This window comes from Budorcas taxicolor, chromosome 5 (genome assembly GCF_023091745.1).
Source record: "Budorcas taxicolor isolate Tak-1 chromosome 5, Takin1.1, whole genome shotgun sequence".
Classification (NCBI taxonomy): domain Eukaryota; kingdom Metazoa; phylum Chordata; class Mammalia; order Artiodactyla; family Bovidae; genus Budorcas; species Budorcas taxicolor.
In genome coordinates this window covers 31,773,322-31,794,205 of record NC_068914.1, presented here as the reverse complement: position 1 = coordinate 31,794,205, position 20,884 = coordinate 31,773,322, and the positions used below count along the sequence as shown (strand labels likewise).

The 20,884-nt window shown below is 48.1% G+C and overlaps 1 non-coding gene across 1 annotated transcript; it reads right to left on the bottom strand.

Annotated features, from left to right (window-relative positions):
• Nucleotides 1-268: 268 nt before the first annotated feature.
• Nucleotides 269-340, bottom strand: TRNAS-GGA (transfer RNA serine (anticodon GGA)). Its single transcript has one exon. It is a non-coding gene; the product is annotated as a tRNA-Ser (tRNA).
• Between the last annotated feature and the right edge of the window lie 20,544 nt (nt 341-20,884).

The following is a 20,884-nucleotide window of genomic DNA, read 5'->3' as shown; positions in this document are numbered from 1 at the left end:
GCTGGTTACTGTAATAATTTAACCAGGTCAAGCAGTCATGTCTTCAGCAGATGGCCTCTGCTTTCCTGCCAGGCTTGCCTGAAGACCCATTTTAAGCTAAGAGCCAGAAATTGCATGTCCAACAAAGTAGTTAGTAGTAGTAGTTTGTCACTCAGGTGTGTCCAACTCTTTGTGACCCCGTGGACTGTGGCCTACCAGGCTCCTCCCTCCATGGGATTCTCCAGGCAAGAGTACTGGAGTGGGTTGCCATTTCCTTCTCCAGGGGATCTTCCCAACCCAGGGATCGAACCCGAGTCTCCTGCATTCCAGGCAGACGCTTTAACCTCTGAGCCACCTGGGAAGCCCCAGCAAAGGATCCTCTCAAAGCCAGGATGGGAAGGACTAGATTGTATACTCAGCAAAGGACACTACAAGAAAGACCCATGGGTACATGATTCTTAGCATCAGCTAACATCACCTGTTAACTGTCCCAGGGAGCCGAGTGAGAGCTTCTAGGACTCTGAGTTCAGAACAGAAGCAAGTGAATCATGACTGTGTGGCTGGGGCACTGACCTGTCTGTGTTTCGGGAATCCACGGAGATGGACACATCGTTGCATCATGTGTTGGCACTGCCTTGTCTTCAGGGTGCAGGGGAACAGAATCACATCTTCTGGCAAAGGCCCTCCCTCTGCCTGACGAACTCCATGAGTAGACATGCCTGTGCTATGGAGGCGAAGGAAACAAAGACAGGGATAGCCCAGAGTGCCTTGCCCCCAGCCCCCACCCCACAAGGTGACAGATGCCTGGCTCATGCCTGGGAGAGGTCGGCGGCTGCCACTCCTCCAGGATCCTCCTCCGCTTCATTCCTGCCTAAAAGTGGGCCTTGGCGTCAAGAAGAAACCATATAAAGACTTCCCTGGTGGTCCAACAGCCAAGACTAAGCTAAGTTCTTCCAATATAGGGGGTACCGGTTCAATCTCTGGTTGGAGAATTAAGGTCCTACGTGCTGGGTGTAGCCCTCCCAAAAATCTCTATGTCTGTGGTGATAGTTACACAACTCTATAAATATACCAAAGTCACTGAACTGTGCAAGTAAAGCGAGAGAATTATAACTCAATTTAAAAAAATATTTAAAAAAAAAAAAAAAAGAGGAAACCATACATTTTGGCCCTAGTGTGGCCAGCCAGGACAATTCACTTACTTCCAGCCCTCAGCCTGCCCTTTTCCCAAGGCCAGGCAGTAAGGCAGAGAAGACATTTGAGAGTCGGGCTGAAAACCAGTGAGGCGGACCCAGGAGCCAGTAGGGATCTAGGCCAGAGGGGCCGAGTGTGTGGAACCCGAGTGACGACTCCTGAGTTCATGACCCAGCTCTGCCACAAGCTGGCTGTGGCCTCACTGCCTTTCTATAGAGTAATGGTGAGACAGCCTCTTTCCCTTGCCTTGTTATGACCCTTCAATGAATTAATATGTTCAAAAAACTTAGAATAGCCTCATGAATGCCCATAGTGTTGGCTGTCATTTTCATCCAGAGACCTCGGGGAAGATTGTTCCTTGAGCTCTGGTGACCACTGTCCATCTCAGCCCCAACCTGAAGAGCAAATGAGATCACGGGAAAGTGCTTCACCCAGGGCCACTTGACCATACAGGAGGCACTCGTGAAGTCACTATGGTATATTTCTATAGCTTCCCTAAAACAACAGTGTGCCCTTCCCCTTGCAGTTCTGTGCTCCTGCCTCCTGCTGGAGCCCTCTGTGGGCCCCTCCCTGCTGAAGAACCTGATATTCTTATCTCGGTTTTTGTCTCCAGTTCTTTGGGGCAGGAGCAGAGTGGGCAAGCAAATGGCTGTGGGCAAGCTTCACTCCATATTGTTAGGCCTGAGAGTGAAGTCTGGGCCATAGGATGAAAGTGGGTCCCAGTCCTCACGCGGAGAGCTAGTAATATTTGCCTGGCACATTGATAAACATTCCCTATAACTGAGGCCTATGTCAGAAGTGCTCTAGTGCTTCTCACTGCAGGGGTTATAAAACAACAATTTCCCCTACTAACATTTACATTTTACTGCCCTTTGAAATGGGCTTCCCTGGTGGCTCAGACAGCAAGCCACCTGCAGAGCAAGAGACCCAGATTCAATCCCTGGGTTGGGAAGATCTCCTGGGGAAGGGAATCCCTACTCCAGTATTCTTGCATGGAGAATTTCATGGACAGAGGAGCCTGGTGGGCTACAGTTCATGAGATTGCCAAGGGTTGGATACGACTGAGTGACTAACACTTTCACTTATGGGCTTTCCAGGTGGCACAGGTAGTAAAGAACCTGCCTCATAATGCAGAAGGCATAAGAGACGGCAACCCTCTCCAGTATTCTTGCCTGGGAAATTCCATGGACAGAGGAGCCTGTCAGGCTTTCAGGGGAATATTTATCAACCCTGTCCACAGGGTCGCAAAGAATTGTACACAACTGAAATGACTTAGTACACACGCACCATTTGAAATAACATTTTAGTGAATATCCTTGTCAATAATGATAATAATAATTCTCTGTGTATGCCCCCCCTTTTTTTGGCTGTACTGGGTCTTGGTTGCTGTGCGTGTGTTTTCTCTAGTTGCAGTGTGTGTGCCTCTGATTGCAGCAGCTCCTCTCATTGCAGAGCACGGGCTCTAGGGCACTTGGGCTTCAGTTGTGGCACACACAGTCTGTAGTTACAGCATGCAGGCCCTAGAGCGCAGGCTCAGCAGTTATGGTGCATGGGCTTAGTTGCCTTGAGGCATGTGCAATTTATCCAGACCAGGGATTGAACCTATGTCTCCTACATTAGCAGACTCTTAACCACTGGACTACCAGGAAGACCCTTAAGTGTTTCTTAAAATAAGTTTTCAGTAATAGAAGTAATGGGTTAGTGTAATAATTTTAACACATACGGCCACAAATTGGCATTCCTGTTTCCTGAGCCCTTACCAAACACACATTTCATAGTTTCGGGGTTTTTTTAATTTTATTTTTTGGCCACACCAGGAGGCATGTGGGACCCTTGTTCCCCAACCAGGGATCGAACACACCCCCCCTGAATTGGAAGCACATGGAGTCTTAACCACTGGACTGCAAGGGAAGTCCCCAAACACATTTCATAGTCTATATCTCTATACATCACTGCCAGTTTCATAGATGAAAAATTCTCTCTGAAGTATAAAAGTTCCTGTAAAAGTATTATTGGTTGGTTATTGCCAGAATACTGTGTACAAACAGCCACAAAGTTTCCATGGCGTAAAAAACTTTGTTCCACATTTATGCACCCATGGGGTGGCTGGACTTCAGACAACACGGTATGCTCAGGTCTGCTCCCTGGGTCTCTAATTCTCCTGGGACCAATGACAACCCACATACATTCTTCTGCTGCAGAAACAGCATACATTCTGTGTGCTGCAGAAACACAGGAGAAAAAGTCTCTGCCCACATCATAGGCACAAGAGTTTCCAAACAAGTCTCTGTCAAGCCCAGTGTCAAGGGACAGGAAGTCCATGCCACTCACCATGACGTCATGGTGGCTGATGGTCCCTACTGCAGGAAAGTGAAGCATCCAGACTAGTAACTCCACCAGAACTATGAAGCTGAACACTACCTTGCATGTTTATTAGTGGTATTCCTTACTTTGGAGTATTACCTATTTGGGAGTGCCTTGGACCAGGGGGCAGATTTAGATATAATGATCAGCGAAGGTTAGTCATGCAGAAGGAACAGTTTTCAAAGCCAGGAGAACTGCAAGGGGCCAGTGTGAGCAGGACAGGGAAGTTCAGGAGCAGGGATGGGGTGGGGGGAAAGTTCAAGGTGACATGCTCCAATATGTGGGGAGAGTAGATTGGGATCCAGAGCAGCAATAGGGGGATCCCTTCTTAGGCTCCTGCAGTAAACCCTCAACTTTAAGGTTGTGAATAATTTTTTAGTGGACAAGGGCTTCCAAGAAGAGCGAAGGTAAGGTAAACTGGAAGAAAGCTTGGAGATGTGAGTGAGAGGGAGAAGCTGAAATCGGTATTACCGGTGCTGGGCTTCGTTAGTTCAGCCTCTTAACCACCATGACTAAGTCCACTTCCCCAAGAAGCTCCTCTTGCCCTTCATGGTCACAGGCAACACCACAGTTCCATACACCATTTACCCAGAACAAAACTCGCCCAAACCACACACCCACCTCCCCTCCCCGCCCCCTGTCCCAAATCTCCGGATATGGTCAACACTGAGTCAGGCTGCCCCCTCCCTGACACAAGGACCGGCCCTCAGGAGGCTCCGCGCACTTTGCTCAGAGCACCCCATGAATGTTACTACAGCTTTGGTTTCGGAGACAAGAAGAGGCCAGAGTACCCGTGAGATGAGGGAACCAGAAGACACGCTAGGTGAATCCAAAATTTTCACTAACCAACAAGGAGGGATGCGGGGGAGGTGAGGGGCCCTCTGAAGAAACTGTTTTCCCCGCAGTGTCAGCCGCTCACCGGGTCTCCCTGCCTGAGGTTGCTTGCTCTCCGGAAAGTGAGCTTCTCTATACACACGGGCTACCTACTGTCACCATGGGAACACCATGGGCGGGGCTGCGAAGCCGTCATTGGGACGCTCCTGGATCGGAGCCTCGGATTGGTCGGTAGGGTGCGGGGCGGGGCCGGGTGGGGATGGGCTGATAGCCTGGAGGGTGGGTAGTGGCACAACGGGCCGTGGATTTAAGGCTTAGGTAGAAACCTCATTTCTGGGGCCTGGCAAAGTCATAGAGGGAAATGTTTGCCCCTTCTCATCACTTTAAGGGACCTCCACAGGAATAAAAGTATCCTCCTGCTGTTCACTCCTGATGCCCCACACGCCCGCCAAGAAACTTTTTTCTGTAGGACACGTGAAACTGAGAAGCAGAGAGCCAAAAACATCCATAGATATTGTTAATCTTTCTCTCAGCTTTCCCCCAAAAGACAAAGCTGTTTGCCAGCGTCATTACGGTGCAATGGGTAAAGATAATCATACTTTTCAGAAATTACTGCACATTGGTTCTGAAGTAATTTCTGAAGATCACCATTCAGAGAGTAGGAGCTTATGAAGTTTTAGCTTAGGTCCATCTCACAGTGGATCCCTGAGGCCACCCTATGGTTATTTGCCCAGTTGCAGAACTGGACTAGACATACTCGGCAACTGACAGAATTCTCACATTGGTTCCCTGATCTATGGAGTGAGGATTGTTATCGTAGGAAAGGCCAGGTGGAAGCCACCAGAACAGCCTCTACTAGAACAGCTAGAAAAACAAAAAAAAATGAAACACTGTGTTCCTGGAGGGATTGCAGAGATTAGTGTCACCATCAAGGATCTGAAGGATGCTGGAGTGGCGGTGATTCCCATTCACAAACCCATTCAACTCACTCTTTTGGCATATGTGAAAGACAGGTAGATCTTGGAGAATGACAGTGAACCTGTGTTTAGGGATATAACAAGGAACACAATTGCAATATTGGTGACAGTGAAGTTTGGGGAAGAAGTATGTGGATCTGCTTCTCTGAATAGGCAAAACAAAAACCAAACCATTTGTGTCTGTGTGAATGCTCACCCAAGTGTGATTGCAGCAGAGGAGAATTTTAATCAAGGGGATAGGATGATCCCTTCTGTGGTTACCATTCAGCCTCTTTCCTCAGCCACCCCGTCATCACCCAATGGCCTCATGAGCAAAGTGGCCACAGTGCCAAGTTGATTCTGCTGGACAGCTTACATCATGGAAGAAAAATCACTTTGATCTTACTGGAATAGACACTTAGTCTGAGTATGGATTCTCCTTTCTAAGAGGGTTCTTGCTGTGCCATGATGGCAGTTCAAAGATGGCCATGAATTTTTTGGATCTTCTCCCATACTGAAGTGGGGGTCTATGTCCCCTCCCCTTAAACCTGGCAGGCTCTTCATCTGGTTTGACCAACAGAATATAGAAGTGATGCTAGGCCAATTTGGAGCTCAGGATTTTAGAAGCTTCCACTTTATGTCTCTCATAACACTCAGCCTTGGGGTTCTCAGCTGCAAGGTAAGAATTTCTGCTACCTTTCTAAAGATACCATATTGAGAGCCCATGAAACTGCACAGAGAGAGAACTTGCTGAGCCTAGCTTCTTGTTATAACAAAAGCACCAGGCACATGAATGAAGCCATCAGGGGCCCCAGATCACCCCAGTCACTAGCTGAAAACTGAGTAACCCCAGTGCACACACTCATGGAGCAAGAAAAGTGGCCACCCTGGGAATTCCCTGGTGGTCCACTGGTTGAAAGTGAAAGTGAAAGGGAAGTCACTTAGTCATGTCCGACTCTGCGACCTCGTGGACTGTAGCCTACCAGGCTCCTCTGTCCACGAGATTCTCCAGGCAAGAATACTGGAGTGGGTTGCTGTTTCCTTCTCCAGGGGATCTTCCCGACCCAGAGATCGAACCCAGGTGTCCTGCATTGGAGTCAGACGCTTTAACCTCTGAGCCACCAGTGGTTAGGACTCAGCATTTTCACTGCCTGAAAGTGAAAGTCACTCAGTCGTGTTCAACTCTTTGTGACCCCATGGACTATTCAGTCCATGAAATTCTCCAGGCCAGAAAACTTGAGTGAGTAGCCTTTCCCTTCTTCAGGGGATTTTCCCAACCCAGGGATCAAACCCAGGTCTCCCGCATTGCAGGAGGATTCTTTACCAGCTGAGCCACAAGGGAAGCCCAAGAATACTGGAGTGGGTAGCCTATCCTTCTCCAGCAGATCTTCCTGACCCAGGAATTGAACCAGGGTCTCCTGCATTGCAGGCGGATTCTTTACCAACTGAGCTATCAGAGAAGCCCAAGTACTTGGCGTTATTACCAGGTTAGAGCGGGGGATCCTGAGAGGGAGGGAAGGCACTTCTGCAGGTGCAGAGTGTTCCTGGAAATCTGACGGCACAACTGTCTGCTCAGATGTCCCCGTGCTAAGCCTCAGGGAACTTCTGTCCCAGTGAGGGAAGGGAAACTTGCTAAGGCTAAAGCTGAGAGTTCCTCATTTGCTCCAGGTCTAATTAACCTCTGGGCCCAATTCTCAGCATTTTCAGTGCTCTAGCAGCAGGAAAAAAGTGTCTCTTTAAACACAGCGTGGAAAGCCTTTGACTCGGACATTTCAACCTGTTGGTGATGAGTCATACTTAGTTTCTCATTGTCTTTTCCTAGTCAGTGGTCTCAACAGCAGCCATCCAGTTCCATATCTTATGATTAGTCCTGCCCTGGAACCTCTCAGAAGCCTGAGATACTGGTCCTCAGTGCATTTTTTTTTTCCCATTCCAATTTACCACCAGCAAAAGTGTTAACAATTTCACCTTTTCTCAGCATGCCATGGGCATCAACACATACCCACTATCAGTGATGAGGGCAGCAGGTTTTCACTAGGCAACCATTCAGCAATGAAACTCCTGAATCACATTTAAGGTCCCACCTACCTTGACCCACCCTGGAACAAACTGCCTCAGGTCACGACCCCTGGGGAAGACTGAACTGGCCGTGTGCATGCAGGAAGTTTATTGGCGAGTGTTCTTGGGAACAATACCCATGAGACATGGCTGAAAGCAGGATGGGCAGAGGAGGAGTGACCCAGAACACCAGAGGCTTCATTCAAGCCCACAGAGAAGCTCTGGAGCCTGGCTGGCTGGTCAGGGATGTCCTGCCTTGAGGTAAGGGAGCCTTTTTGCCCGAGCATTGCCTTGCCGTGTCACTGGAGGTGGACTGCCCCCAGGGAGGGGATGTGGCCTTGGGCCAAAGGCAATTCCTGGAGCAGGACTCAGCCGGGAGTCAACAGCAGCCACTACTTGAATGGTAACTAGCAGTGAGCAGCAACTTGAAGAGAGAGACCTTATTTCCCTGACCAAGGATCAAACCCTGGTCGCAGGACTTCAGGGCAGTGCAGTGGTTAGGAATCTACCTGCCAATGCAGGGGACAGTTTTGATCGCTGGTCTGGGAAGATCCCACATGCCCCAGAGCAACTAAGCGCATGTACCACAACTACTGAGTGTGTATTCTAGAGCTTGAGAACCAGAGCTACTGAGGCTTGCACACTAGAGCCCATGCGCCGCAACAAGGGAAGCCACCTCAATGAGAAACCCACACACCACAGCTAGAGAGTCGCCCCTGCTCACTGCAACAAGAGAAAGGCCACGCACGGCAATGAAGATCCAGCATAGCCAACACTAAATAGTTTAAAAACAAAACAAAACCCTAATTGTGGTGGTGAGAGCGTCAGATTCTAACCGCTAGACCATGAGAGCCAGTTGCTAGAGTTTGGGTCCTGGTTCTTGTCTGCCTTGAAAAGAAAAATTCTGACAAGGAGACAGAAGATAGAGAGGAAAGCGTGCCGCAGTGTGCAAGTAAAGTGTTTAGTAGAAAAGCAGAGTACATGCAGACGCACTGGGGAGTCAGCGTGAGAGTTGAGACGTTGGGAAGTTTAAATCCTTTCTAAGAGGGGGCAATTTTCCAAATCTTTGCTTTCTTTCTGGCCAGTTGTCTTGCTTTGACCCCATGGCTGCTTTGCCTCAGGACCCTCTCCTATGTGTGCACACACCTTTCAGCCAAGATGGATTTTAGCGGAGGGCTTGGGGGAGGAGGAGGTTGACATGACTCATTATGGTCTGTCGCCCTCTGCCTTTTGACACACTCCTGCAGGAGACGTTTCCGCACATGCGTAGTATATCTCTTGCCCCAGTGATGGGGAATATGTAACCTCTTGATCTTTTAGTCAAAGAGGGTTTAGCCCCTCTCTGTCAGACATGGAAGATCCCTAGAGTAGGAAATGGCAACCCACTCCAGGATTCTCACCTGGAGAATACCATGGACAGAGGAGCCTGACAGGCTACAGTCCATGCGGTCCCAGAGTAGGACACGACTGAGTAACTGAGCACGCATGCACGTCCCTGCCTGTTAACTTAAAGAATCCACAGGAAACAAAGTCCAGCTATTTACCCTGTTCTTGCTAGTTTTATATCAAAGTGTAGGCAGAAGGCTGGTCATAAATATCTACCCTGGAGACCACTTGCCTCTTATCCCTGGAAATGTAACCAGGAGGCTAGTTGTAAATACCCAGCCTGGAGCCCATATATCTCCTGCCTCAATCCTGCCCTGCACTGCTCCTTGGTCCAGCATGCCACATGCCTCTGAATGTCCCTTCCAGCACATTCCACCCTGGACTGCAAAATACTGTGGACACACCTCCAATTCCCAATGCCATGAGGGCCAGGCTGACTGCCAGCACTGGAGATGTGGACAACAGAAGGGGACAGTCGGCCTGAGCATGCAGTGAGTTTGAAGAGGCATCTGACAGCCTGGAGCAAACGCTGGGTGCTGGGGAGAAGCTGGAGAGAGGGGTGGAACCGGCAGGGAGTGATCAAGCGGGCAGGGAGATGCTGAAGCTGGAGCTGAAGAGCTGGGTGTGATTGGGGAGGAAGGAGGAAGCCCCGGGAGGTTTCCAGCAGGGCCCAGGCATGGTTAGAGCAACGCTTGAGAAAACTCCATCTGATGTGGAGGGGAGAGCGGCCAAGCAAGTCTGGGAAAGGCTAAGGTGTCGGGGGAGGGTAAGTCCCCAGGGCAACGAGAGGACAGAGGGATCTGAGAGACAACTGGTGGCAGCCAGCCTAGAAACTGCATGGCGAGTGGGGGTGGGGCAGCAGTACAATTTTGCACCCAGTTCAGCCAGAAAGACCAGAAGAGCAGAAGGCGGATCAGAGGTGGGTAGAAGCACGAATTTCCTGGGGCTGTGCGAGGTGCCCAAAGGACTGCTTTCACAACCTCCAGGAGCGTCAGAATGAGGAAGCCAGAATGCACAAGGGAGAAAGGAATGTGAGAGGAGCAGCACCTGGGTCAAGGCAGGGCTGGTGGAGGGCACCCACAGGGCTTTGGAAGAATGTGTCCTGAAGGCCCAGACCCAGGGGGCAGGGTGGAGCCCGGGCTGTGTCTACACAGCGCCTAGATGCTAGATGAGGGCTGGAGAGAGGGCTGTGTACCTGGATTGAGTCTGAAGCAGAGCAGAGAAGCGGTGCCCTTGAATCAAGGGGTCAGTTTTTGATATAAGATCTACTGCTGTCAGCTTGAGGCAGGAGACAGGCTTCAGGTTAGACATTTACAACTGGCCTCCTGTTTGCATTTCCTGACATAGGAGATAGATGGATTCCACGTAAGGCGTTTACAATCAACCTTCTATTTGCCCTCTGAAATGGAAGTAACAGTAGAAAAGGGGTAAATAGCCAAGCTTTGTCTCTTGCAAACACCTTAGGATAACAGTCATGGCGAGAATGAAGAACAAAACCCTGTTTGAGTAACGGATTAAGGGATCTCTGCTCCCTACCTTCTTGAGACAAGCAAGACACTACAAATTCGAAGAAAGTGTCCTTGAAGGTCAAGAGTCAGGGGACAATGTCAGGTCATGATGAGTCTTATTTTTCCCAGATGCCTTCACGTTAAGATCCATCTTGGCTAAGGGGGTGCATCCACAGCAAAGGGGAGGGCCCTGAGATTAGCTAGTCAGGGGGAGCAAAATGAAATGATTGGCTTGAAGGAAGACAAAGACCTGAAAAACTTCTCTCTTATAAAGAATTTAAACTTCCCAAAGGTGCAACTCTCTCTCTGAGTTTGCCCGTGTGTTGTTGCATATGTACTTTTCTTTTCCAATAAACTTACTTTTCTCTTTACTTTCTGCCTCCTTGCCTGAATTCTTTCTTGACAAGGCAGGCAAGAACTAGGGGTCTAGGCCCTAGTCACTGGTCCTGTGGTCTAGTGTTGTAAAAGCCTTTTAGTTCCCAGGCTGGGAACTAAGATCTTGCTCCCTGCTACTGCTATGCTGCTTGCCGCAAGCTGTGTGTATCTGAAATCAAGCTGTGTGGCCCTGGCCATGGGCCAGGGCTCTCAGTGCCTCTACTGATCAGTGTATTAACGTTAATCGCTTCCGTCATACTTGACTCTTTGCAACCCCATGGACTGTAGCCCTCCAGGCTCCTCTGTTCCTGGAATTCTCCAGGCAAGAATACTGGAATGGGTTGCCATGCCCTCCACCAGGGGATCTTCCTTACCCAGGGATCGAACAAGTGTGTCCTGCAGCTCCTGCATTGTAGGCAGGTTCTTTACTGTCTGAGCAAAGGTACAAAAACAGCTCCTGCTAGGGACTTCCCTGGTGGTCCAGTGGCTAAGACTCTGCATTCTAAATGCAGGGAAACCGGGTTCAACCCCTAGTCAAAGAACCTGAATATTCACTGGAAGGACTGATGCTGAAGCTGAAGCTCCAATACTTTGGCCACCTGATAGGAAGAGCGGACTCATTGTAAAAGCCCCGATCCTGGGAAAGATTGAGGGCAGGAGGAGAAGGGGACAACACAGGATGAGATGGTTGGATGGCACCACCAGCTCAATGGACATGAATTTGAGCAAGCTCTGGGTGACGGTGAAAGACAGGGAAGCCTGGTGTACTGCAGTTCATGGGGCTGCAAGGAATCGGACACAACTTAGTGACTGAACAAAAAGGAACTAAATCCCACATGCTGCAATTAAGAGTTTGCATGCCTCAACTAAGACCCAAGACAAATAAATACTTTAAAAAAAAGATCCTGCTGTATTTTCTCAGGGAAGGAGCCAGAAATTCTGGGACTAAGCCAAAGTCAGGCCATCGGAGGCCCAGCGGTGAGGCTGTAAGGCAGGAGACAAAGTGCTCCAGTAAAACACTCATGAATTGAGTGCCAGCTGCCGGGCACCTCCACCTCAGCTCATCCTAAGGGGGGTAATGTGCCCTCATCTCCCTCTCTCAGGAAAGAAATCTCCTCCCAGGGGAAGTAACGGGCCCAAAACAATGCAGCTTAGAAGTGCTTGGGTCAGGACCTGAACCTGAGTTGGCACCTGAACCCATGACCCTAGATGCCAAGCCACTCTGCCCATTGTGAGGCTTCAGGAGGTCAAGAACGAAGAAGGCCAGGACTTCCCTGGCAGTCCAGTGGTTAGGACTCCAACCTTCTACTGCAGGGGCCCTAAGTTCGATCCCTGGTCAGGGAACTAATCCTGCAAACTGTGTTGCGCAGCCAAAAAAAAAAAAAAAGAGATGAAAGCGCCAGGAACAGCCTTGACAAAGTGGCTCCCAGGAACGCTGGGGCTGGGGGAGGACAGAAAGGGAGTGGTGTGGTGGGAATAGACATGCCTAGGACATTTTTCAGAAAGGGAAGAAGAATGCCAGTAGCAACTTGAGGGCCTAGCAGTGTCTAATAGACTCTGTTACAGGAGCTGGGAGAGAGGCCATGCTGAAGAGGCCAGTGGAGTCTGGAGGGGAAGAGGGGGCAATGAGCTCAGCAAAGAGCTGTGTGTGGGACTTCCCTGGTGGCCCACTGGATAAGAATCTGCCTGCCAATGCAGGGAACATGGATTTTATCCCTGGTTCAAAAAGAGAAATTTGGAATCATGATCTTTCAGTGAGGAAGGATAAAGACCCCCAGGCACTGGATGTTTTAAAGAAGAATTCCAAAGACTGATCCCTGGGCATTTCAACTTTAAAAGGTCAGGATGGTGAGCAGCAACCAGCAAAGGAATCCAAGAAGGACTAGCCAGTCGAGTAAGAGAACCATGGGACAGTGGTGCTGGAGGCCAGGGAAAAAACTGAATACTTCAAAGAGAAAGAAATTATTCCCCATGAAATATCTGCTAGGTCAAGAAAGACCAGTGGGGTCATGCTTTCCTACTGTTGGGAATGTTTCAGTGGAGGAGGACAGAGGAAGTGCAGGAGTGGAGGAACATGTCCTTGAGCAAGGAGAGGCAATGAGGTCACTTGCAGGAGCAGAAGAGTTCACCCTGGAGGGCAGCCCAGAGGTTCCCTCCTGACTGCTTCTGTCAAGTTAGTCAAAATGAGACCGAGTTTTCACGGGGAGTCAGGGCAAGGAGGATGTCTTGGGAGAGTGAATTGGCCAGAAGCAAAAATGGCAACCCCCTCCAGTATTCTTGCATGAAAAATTCCATGGCCAGGGGAGTCTGGAGGGCTTGGCGGGCTACAGTCCATGGGGTCCGGAAGAGTCGGACACGACTGAACAACTAACACACATGGAGTAGGAGCATGAAAGGCAGTGCCAAGGTCAGTTCCAAGCTCAGAGTCATGTTTAAATCATCAGGGTGGTTGTGAAGGTCCCTCTCCGTGGGCTATTAATCCATGGACAGGCGTGGAATACTAGGGGGCAGAACGTAGTGAACAAAGACCCAGAGAAGGAAGGAGGCCAACGTGGATACAGGCAGTGACATCAATGAAGGACCAGGGTGTACTGATCTGAGCTCTAAACTCTGCTCTGGGACCCAGGACCCTCAAGGCCCCCTCCCCATATCCCTCCATTTCCATCTAGGCTCTTAGCCCCACCCTGACCTCCCAGTGCCTGCTGCCCTGGGCACCAGACCTCATTTCACCTCCAATTCCATCTCCTTGGGTTATGCTTGAGAGATGAAAAGGGTAGCCAGATGAAAGCTGAGGTTTGTTTACCATCACCATGGAGACCATGGTGGTCTGCTGTGTGTGGGTGGGGCTTAGGGGCTGAGGCCCCTGGGAGAGAGGTGGGCTCTGGGGCTCCACTACCCTCAAGGACCTCTCTCCATCCCTGTGCTGCAAGTCCTATAACCCCAAGGAACTGGATTCTGCCAATAACTCAACTGGGCTTAGAAATATTCCTGCTCAGAGCCTCCAGATAAGAAACCAGCTGGCCCACACCTTGACTTGGCCCTTGGGACCCTGCCAGAGAACCCTGCCTGGCACCTCTGGACTCTTAACCCCCATAACTGTGAGGTGAAAACAGGCATGCAGGATCTTTGGTTGCAGCATGTGGGATCTAGTTCCATAAGCAGGGATCTAACCCAGGCTCCCTGCATTGGGAGTGTGGAGTCTTAGCCACTGGACTGCCAGGGAAGTCCTGAGATGGTTATTGACCTGTTCCCCATGAACTCTCATTTCTGTTGGTCTACCTCACCCTGAATTCCTGTTCATGCTAGAACAAGCTGAATGTGGACTGGGGAGGTGAAGGGCAGGGCCAAAGTTTCTTCCAGAGTCTTTCAGTCCTTGACTATTTTCACCTGGAAATAATCCGCATACCAGAGAGACGTTTTGGAGCGGTGAATTATGTTCCCCTACAGATATGTTCCCCAGATGATGTGTGACCTTTGTAACCTGCCCTGGGACACCACTCCTCCTCCCACCATGAAAGAAGACCTTCCCAGAGAAAAGGATAGGGCAGTGAAAAGTGAGAAGTACAGGTAAGCTTTGGAAGGGGGTATTAGTCGAGCGCATGTGGTGTCCTTGCCGTGAGCCATGTGGATGATACGCTGGCCTGCTGAGCTGCTGCCACCAACGGCCACATCATCTAAGAGTCTATCCTGCATGAGAAGGGCAGAGAGGACAGGGACCTTTGGTAAGAACGTGGAACACAATGGGGACATGCATACATAAGTGCTAAATAAAGACATGTGATATACGATAATTTAGGCTGCATTGGGAGTGCGGAGTCTCAGCCACTGGACTGCCAGGGCTTTGAAGGCCCCAAAGACTCAGGTTCATAATGATCAACAACAGCCTGGACGGAATAGGTCCTCATGAAGAGCACTGGAAATGCACACACATGTCAGCAATATGAAGCATGCAGTATATAAAACAATTCATAAGACAGAGAAAGAATCTGCCACCTATACAAGAAATGTATTACATTGATCTCCCTATGGACAGAAATGAAGACTACTTTAATAAAAATTATGTGGTTAGACAAATGTAGTGGTTACATGAATATTTTTAAAAAATGAAGAAAAAGTGTAGAATAGTGCTTAAATTAATTCTAAGTGGAGAAATGGTATACATACGCGTAGTACCTGCATGCTCAGTCACTCAACCGTGTTCGACTCTTTGCAACCCCATGGACTGTAGCCCACCAGGCTCCTCTGTCCGTGGGATTTCCTAGGCGAGCATACTGAAGTGGGTTGCTATTTCCTCCTCCAGGGGATCTTCCCAACCCAGGGATTAAACCCACATCCCTTAAGTCTCCTGCACTGACAGGTGGATTTTTACCACTGTGCCACCAGGGAAGCCCATGCATAGTAAATATACAGATTTATCTCTGTAGATTGGTAAAGATAGCCATTTGCATATCCAGTAGTTAGATAAATATAATTTCTAAGTTGACACTATATACATAGGAAAATATATTTTTCACATTTCTTGATAAACAAGATGTATAGAGTGATTCAATAAACATATAATCAGATACTTAATGGTTAGTTAAGTGTAGTTGTTAAGGCACCTGAGTGTTATGGAGACAAGCTTTTCCCATCAAAAGCTTTAGCCAGGTCAAGCCAAAGACAGTCCTGTCAAGTTCTGTATCAAGAGTACCACTGGGAGTACCGAACCATAGGGGAAGAACCAACGCTGAAGCAGTCCTTGACTGCCACCTAGTGGCTATTGGGGGTGGACTCCTCCCTGTCTCCTCGAATGAAAACTACCTTGGGATCCCACACCTTTCTTGCCTGACTCAGAGGCCAGGCCACAGAAAGGGCCCTGGGTAAGTCAAATGAGGACCTGACCACTGGCTTCATGCCTGGTGGGGCTGTGGCCTGAGGGGGCAGTTTCTGGGCCTGGCCTGGAGGGACAGTAATGTCACAGAGAAACTAAGGCAGGAAGGCATTGAGAGACACATGGATATAGCAAAGATACAGAAATAAAGACGCCAACAACGTAAGAGACCCAGAGGGATGAGAGAGAGAGAGAGACAGGAAGAAAGTCTCAGACAAATTCAGAAAGCAACACCAAGCAACATTCAGAGACACAGACACACAGAAGGCTGCCGGAAGGTGGGAGGACCTGCCAAACAGGAAAAGCCCTGTTGTTCCCACGGACTTCCAGGTAGTCCTCCAGCCCTATCCAAATACACCTTTCAGAAGGTCCTGGCACTCTAATTCCTAGTCCTTTCTGAGACTCATTGGTACAAATTAGCTTATTTCAGGGCTTTCCCTGGGACAGGCTGAGGTGCCATGGCAGGTCCAGATTTACAGCTTCTGAAACCCGGCAGCCATTGTCTCTTTGCCCTTCTCTTTCTCCTGGTGAGTGTATTTCCCAGGTCTCCTTCATATACATAATGTATACTTTCTTATACATAAAAACCTCTATAGGGACTTCCCTGATGGTCCAGTGGCTAAAACTCCATGCTCCCAGCACAGGGGGCCTGGAGACCAGGGAACTAAATTCCAGGTGCTACAACTGAAGGTCCCGTATGCCGCAACCAAGACCCAGAAGAGCCAAACAAATAAATATTTTTAAAAACTTCAGTAGGGACTTCCTGGGCAGTCCAGTGGTTAAGGAACTGTGCTTCCACTGCAGGGGACACAGGTTCCATCCTCGGTCAGGAAACTAAGATTCCACAAGCTGTGTGGTAGGACTGAAAAGTTAAAAAAAAAAAAAAAAATTCTGTAGCACTTTGCCTGGAGAAAACAAAACTGACTATGGGTTTCCTCCCAACTGACTCCGTTTTGCTGAGGCATAAAGAGCTGTAAATTTGGAGGGTCCAGGGATCTCTCCTGGCTTGCTAAAGACCCCTGACTGGCTGATGAAAAACAGGATCTGTTTTAACCCACCGTGGACACCTCGTGGCTTCATCTGCCCCACGCAGTCTGCCAATTTTTGTGTTGTGTTCCAGGACCACCTCCTTGCTGGCACTAAGCAAGCTCCTGGAGAACGTGGGGTGAGTGAACAGTGGAGGGACTTGGGAAGGTAGGAAATGTCAACTCCAACTTCAGTTCTCCTGTATTCTCTTCTCACCTTTCCCAACTAGTCTCATCCTGAGGCCACTATCTGTGGCCTAGAGGCCTAGATTATGACCTTCTGGATTCTAATTCTTTCTTTTTAACTTTTCTGGCCACGCCACACAGCACACAGGATTTTAATTTCTCAGGGATGGAACTTGCACCCCCTGCAATGAAAGTGCGGAGTCTTAACCACAGGACTGCCAGGGAAGTCCCCTGGATTCTAATTCTGATCCTACCACTTACCATCTGGCTCTCCTTGCTTCCACTTCCCCAAATATAAGACAGAATACTAATAGGGTCCACTTCATAACACTGTCGTGAGGATTCAGTTAATAATGCAAAGTGTGGCACTGAACAGAGATAAAACTTGGGACTTTGGAGTCAGTCTGGCCTTGGAGAGTTCATTTAATCCTTCCAAACTTCCATTTCTCATCTGTAATATGGGCACACAGTTTGCAATATTAAGCCTGGAAGTCCACTGGTTAAGACTCGGTGCTTTCACTGCCCTGGGCCCAGGTTCAGTCCCTAGTCCAAGAAATAAGATCCCACATGCCATGCAATAATAATAAAAAAAAAAAAAAGCAATTGTTCTGTTATTCTAAATACATATGAACTTTCACACAAACATATTATGTTCATACTTTGTGTTCTTTTTCTTAGAACTTTCAGCACTGAGCCAGTTTCAGCTCCCTCCCAAGATCTGCCCTTGCCTCTCTTCTGGGGCTGGTATGTTTGTGCTCTGAGGGCCTTAGGTGGGGCATTGCTGCTGGGCACCACGTTTGCACTATTCCAGTTTTCAGCAGCAATGCCTCTTGTTTCCCAAGGTAGGTATGCCAATTTAGAAATCAAACTGAGATCCTGTGCACCCCACTGTGCCCAAGCCTAGGAGCTTTGAAGGTCTTAGTCACCATGGATGAAAAAGTAGAATACAGCAAACTCCACCCAGTTCTAGAGGCAAAACTGGTTCTCCAAGTGCTGCGTGCAATGAATGCGCGGAACAGGGAGCAGGGATGGCTTCACTTCATAGACCCTCACTATGGAAAATGCCACTGTTGATCATTAGAAGTTAATATATTAATATTTTACTAGTTTATTAAGAACTTAAAGACTTTATCCATGAAATTACAAGAGTTTCTACATGACAGGAGGAAAAAGTGCTACACAACTTTTAAAATATGATTTCCCATTGTTTACTAATCTTCAACTTCAGCAGTCATTTTAATTTGGTAAACATTTCTGGGAGGAACTTGTCATCCTGTTATGTAGTCTGATTGGAGTAGAACTCTTTGTTTATTGGTAACACTGCCTAACATATAACTGCAAAACATTAGGGGACTTTTAAATGAGCTACTGTAGTGGAGACAACAAAGACTTTGTCAAGCTTTGATTGCTTTTGAATCCAGAGTTCAGGTGGCCACAAATTCAATGCATTCTTTATCCTCCAGGCAAGGTTCTAGAAACTACTGACATTCATAGTCATATTCAGTGCTAACAAACACAGTTAAGACCCCTTCTCCAAGCCTAGTGTCTTTGGTCTGTTGAACTACTGTTTTCAGCTTTTCAACTGTAACATTCAACGCCAGTAAAAACATTCTTGTATTCTATTATTGCCAAATAAGTAAGTAATGCTCTTTATCAGACACTTAATCTTATTATAACTAACTTATACAAAGATGTGGATAAACAAGTTTGAAGGAGAGACATTTCTTGGAATGAGAGCAACTTGATCTAGATAAGAGACCCTTTTCATAAATTATGCTCTAATCTGAAATCTGGGTATGTATTTGACTTCATTGGCTCAGTTTAACAAGGGTGAAATGGGCCAAAGGAAATTTATGACTATGTCAACACAAATATTTTTAAACCTGTATTTCAAACACTGGCCAACTCTAACCTTCTAAGAAGGCAGTCTCTCTCCTCCATCACTATATAACTTAGCTGCTTTATGTGTCTTCACTATACTCGTCAATGTCAGTCAATACTTGAAATATTATACCACTTTTTTTCTCTTTCCTACTCATCCTCATCATGTCAGCTGTTCAAGGCAGAAGCTTTGCATTACCCAGTTGGCACCCTCAGTTCCTGGAAAAAGTGCCAGAACAGTAGTAAAATTCAAGACAGACATTGAATCAGTGAATACATATCAAGTAATTATATTAGAATGAAAATACTTTGAAAGATTTAAGATCAAATTATAGCATTAAATTTAAAAAAAATCGTAGGGACTTCCCTGGTTATCCAGTGTGGTTAAGACTACCCTTCCAATGCAAGGGACACCGGATCAATCCTTGGTTGGGGAACTAAGATGCCACATGCTGTGTGGTGAGGCCAAAAATAAATACATAAATAAGTACATACTTCAATTTTAAAAAAAAGCACAGTACACATAGTACATGTATGTACATGCATGCTAAGTTGCTTCAGTCATGTCTGAAACTCTTTGCGACCCTATGGACTATAGCTTGGCAGACTCTGTCCATGGGATTCTCCAGGCAAGAATACTGGAGTGATTGCCATGCCCTCCTCCAGGGGATTTCCCAACCCAGGGATCTAACCCACATCTCCTGTATTGGCAGGTGGACTCTTTACCACGAGTGACACCTGGGAAGCCCAGTACAGATACAGTAATACCAACTTTCCCACAATTGGCATGTTAGTGAAAATACACGTTTATGGACACAAAATATCTAAATAGGCATCAGCCTAAAATTAACATATGCATGCACACCAAAGAGAAATACACACACTCACACACACACATATATATCTCCAATATACAATCTAAAAAACACTGAAATTGTACAATTTAAATGGGAGAATTGTTTGGTATGTGAAATCAAAGCTGTTTTTAAATCACATTCAAAATAAAATCACATGCAGTTTAACGTGGAGAGTGGTGGTTAAAAGAACTGGTTCTGGAGCTGTCATTGCCAGTTGTGAGGTTGGATGCTTTTTTTTTTTTACTTCATTTTTAACTAGAAAATAATTGCTTTATAATATTGTGTTGGCTTCTGCCAACTTCAATCAGCCATAGGTATACATACATCCCCTCCCCCATGAACCTCTCTCCCACCCCTGACTCCATCCCACCCCTCTAGGTTAGCGCGCTGAGGTCCCTGTGTTATACAGCAGCTTCCCAGCATCCTTCTCTTAATCTCTCTTCACCTAGTTCCCTCATCCTGAAACAAGGTGAGAGCCTTCTCTGGAAACGTTGCGATGATGACATGAATTACCATGGGGAAAGTGGTGGAAAGTAGCCTGCCAGGTAGCAAGCACTCACCAAGGCTGCCACTGTGGATATACCCAGAGTGAGGGGTGCCAGTCCCCTTACCCTTAAGAAGGTCATCATCTGAGGGGGGTGACACCCGTCAATAGATAATCCCCATTATGATGTGCTCAGTGGTGGCCTGTGGGACCAGGTGGATAAAGGAGTGACTTTTCAGGGAATTCTGAAATGAGACAGGGTTGGCTATGGGGGAGGTGACACAATGGAAAGGTTTATTTCACAAGTGGTTGACTGGGCGGTGTGTCCAGGAGGTACTTCAATAATGAGGTCGAGGGCTGAGGAGTATGGTTGAGACATGAGCAGCAGTTGGACAAGAGACCCCCGGGGGAGCTCTAACAGAAGCTGAATGAAGGGTCGGTGAGAAATGACATCTCCCGGAATCTGTTTTGGGAACCCTTGCGCTTCTCTCCTCTCGCACAGGTTTTTATCAAGGGCCTTCTCAAATGCAAATCTAACAACGTCTCTCCCCTGCTTGAAGCCCTCCCTCCCAAGGTCTACTGCCGGCTTTCTGGCCTTACTCCCTGCGGTCCGCCTCCACGGCTCGTCCCCCTCCTCCCTGGCCTCCTGAGCTCATCCGATGCTCTGTCCCTTCACCTCAGCTATCCCTCACAGCCTCTAAGGACCCAGGTCCGAAAGACTACGGCCATCTCGGCGGCAGGAACGGATAAACGGGTGAACAAAGGCTCCAGAAACAACCAGAACCCGGACCGTTACTGGCTGACGCAGAGAAAGGAAAACTGCGCACGCGTAATAGGACGGCTGCTTGACAGCCACTCGCGAGAACCCAAGTAGGGCCGATCCGCACGGGGATGACCGGGACCGCTTCCACGGCAGAAAAGCCCTGC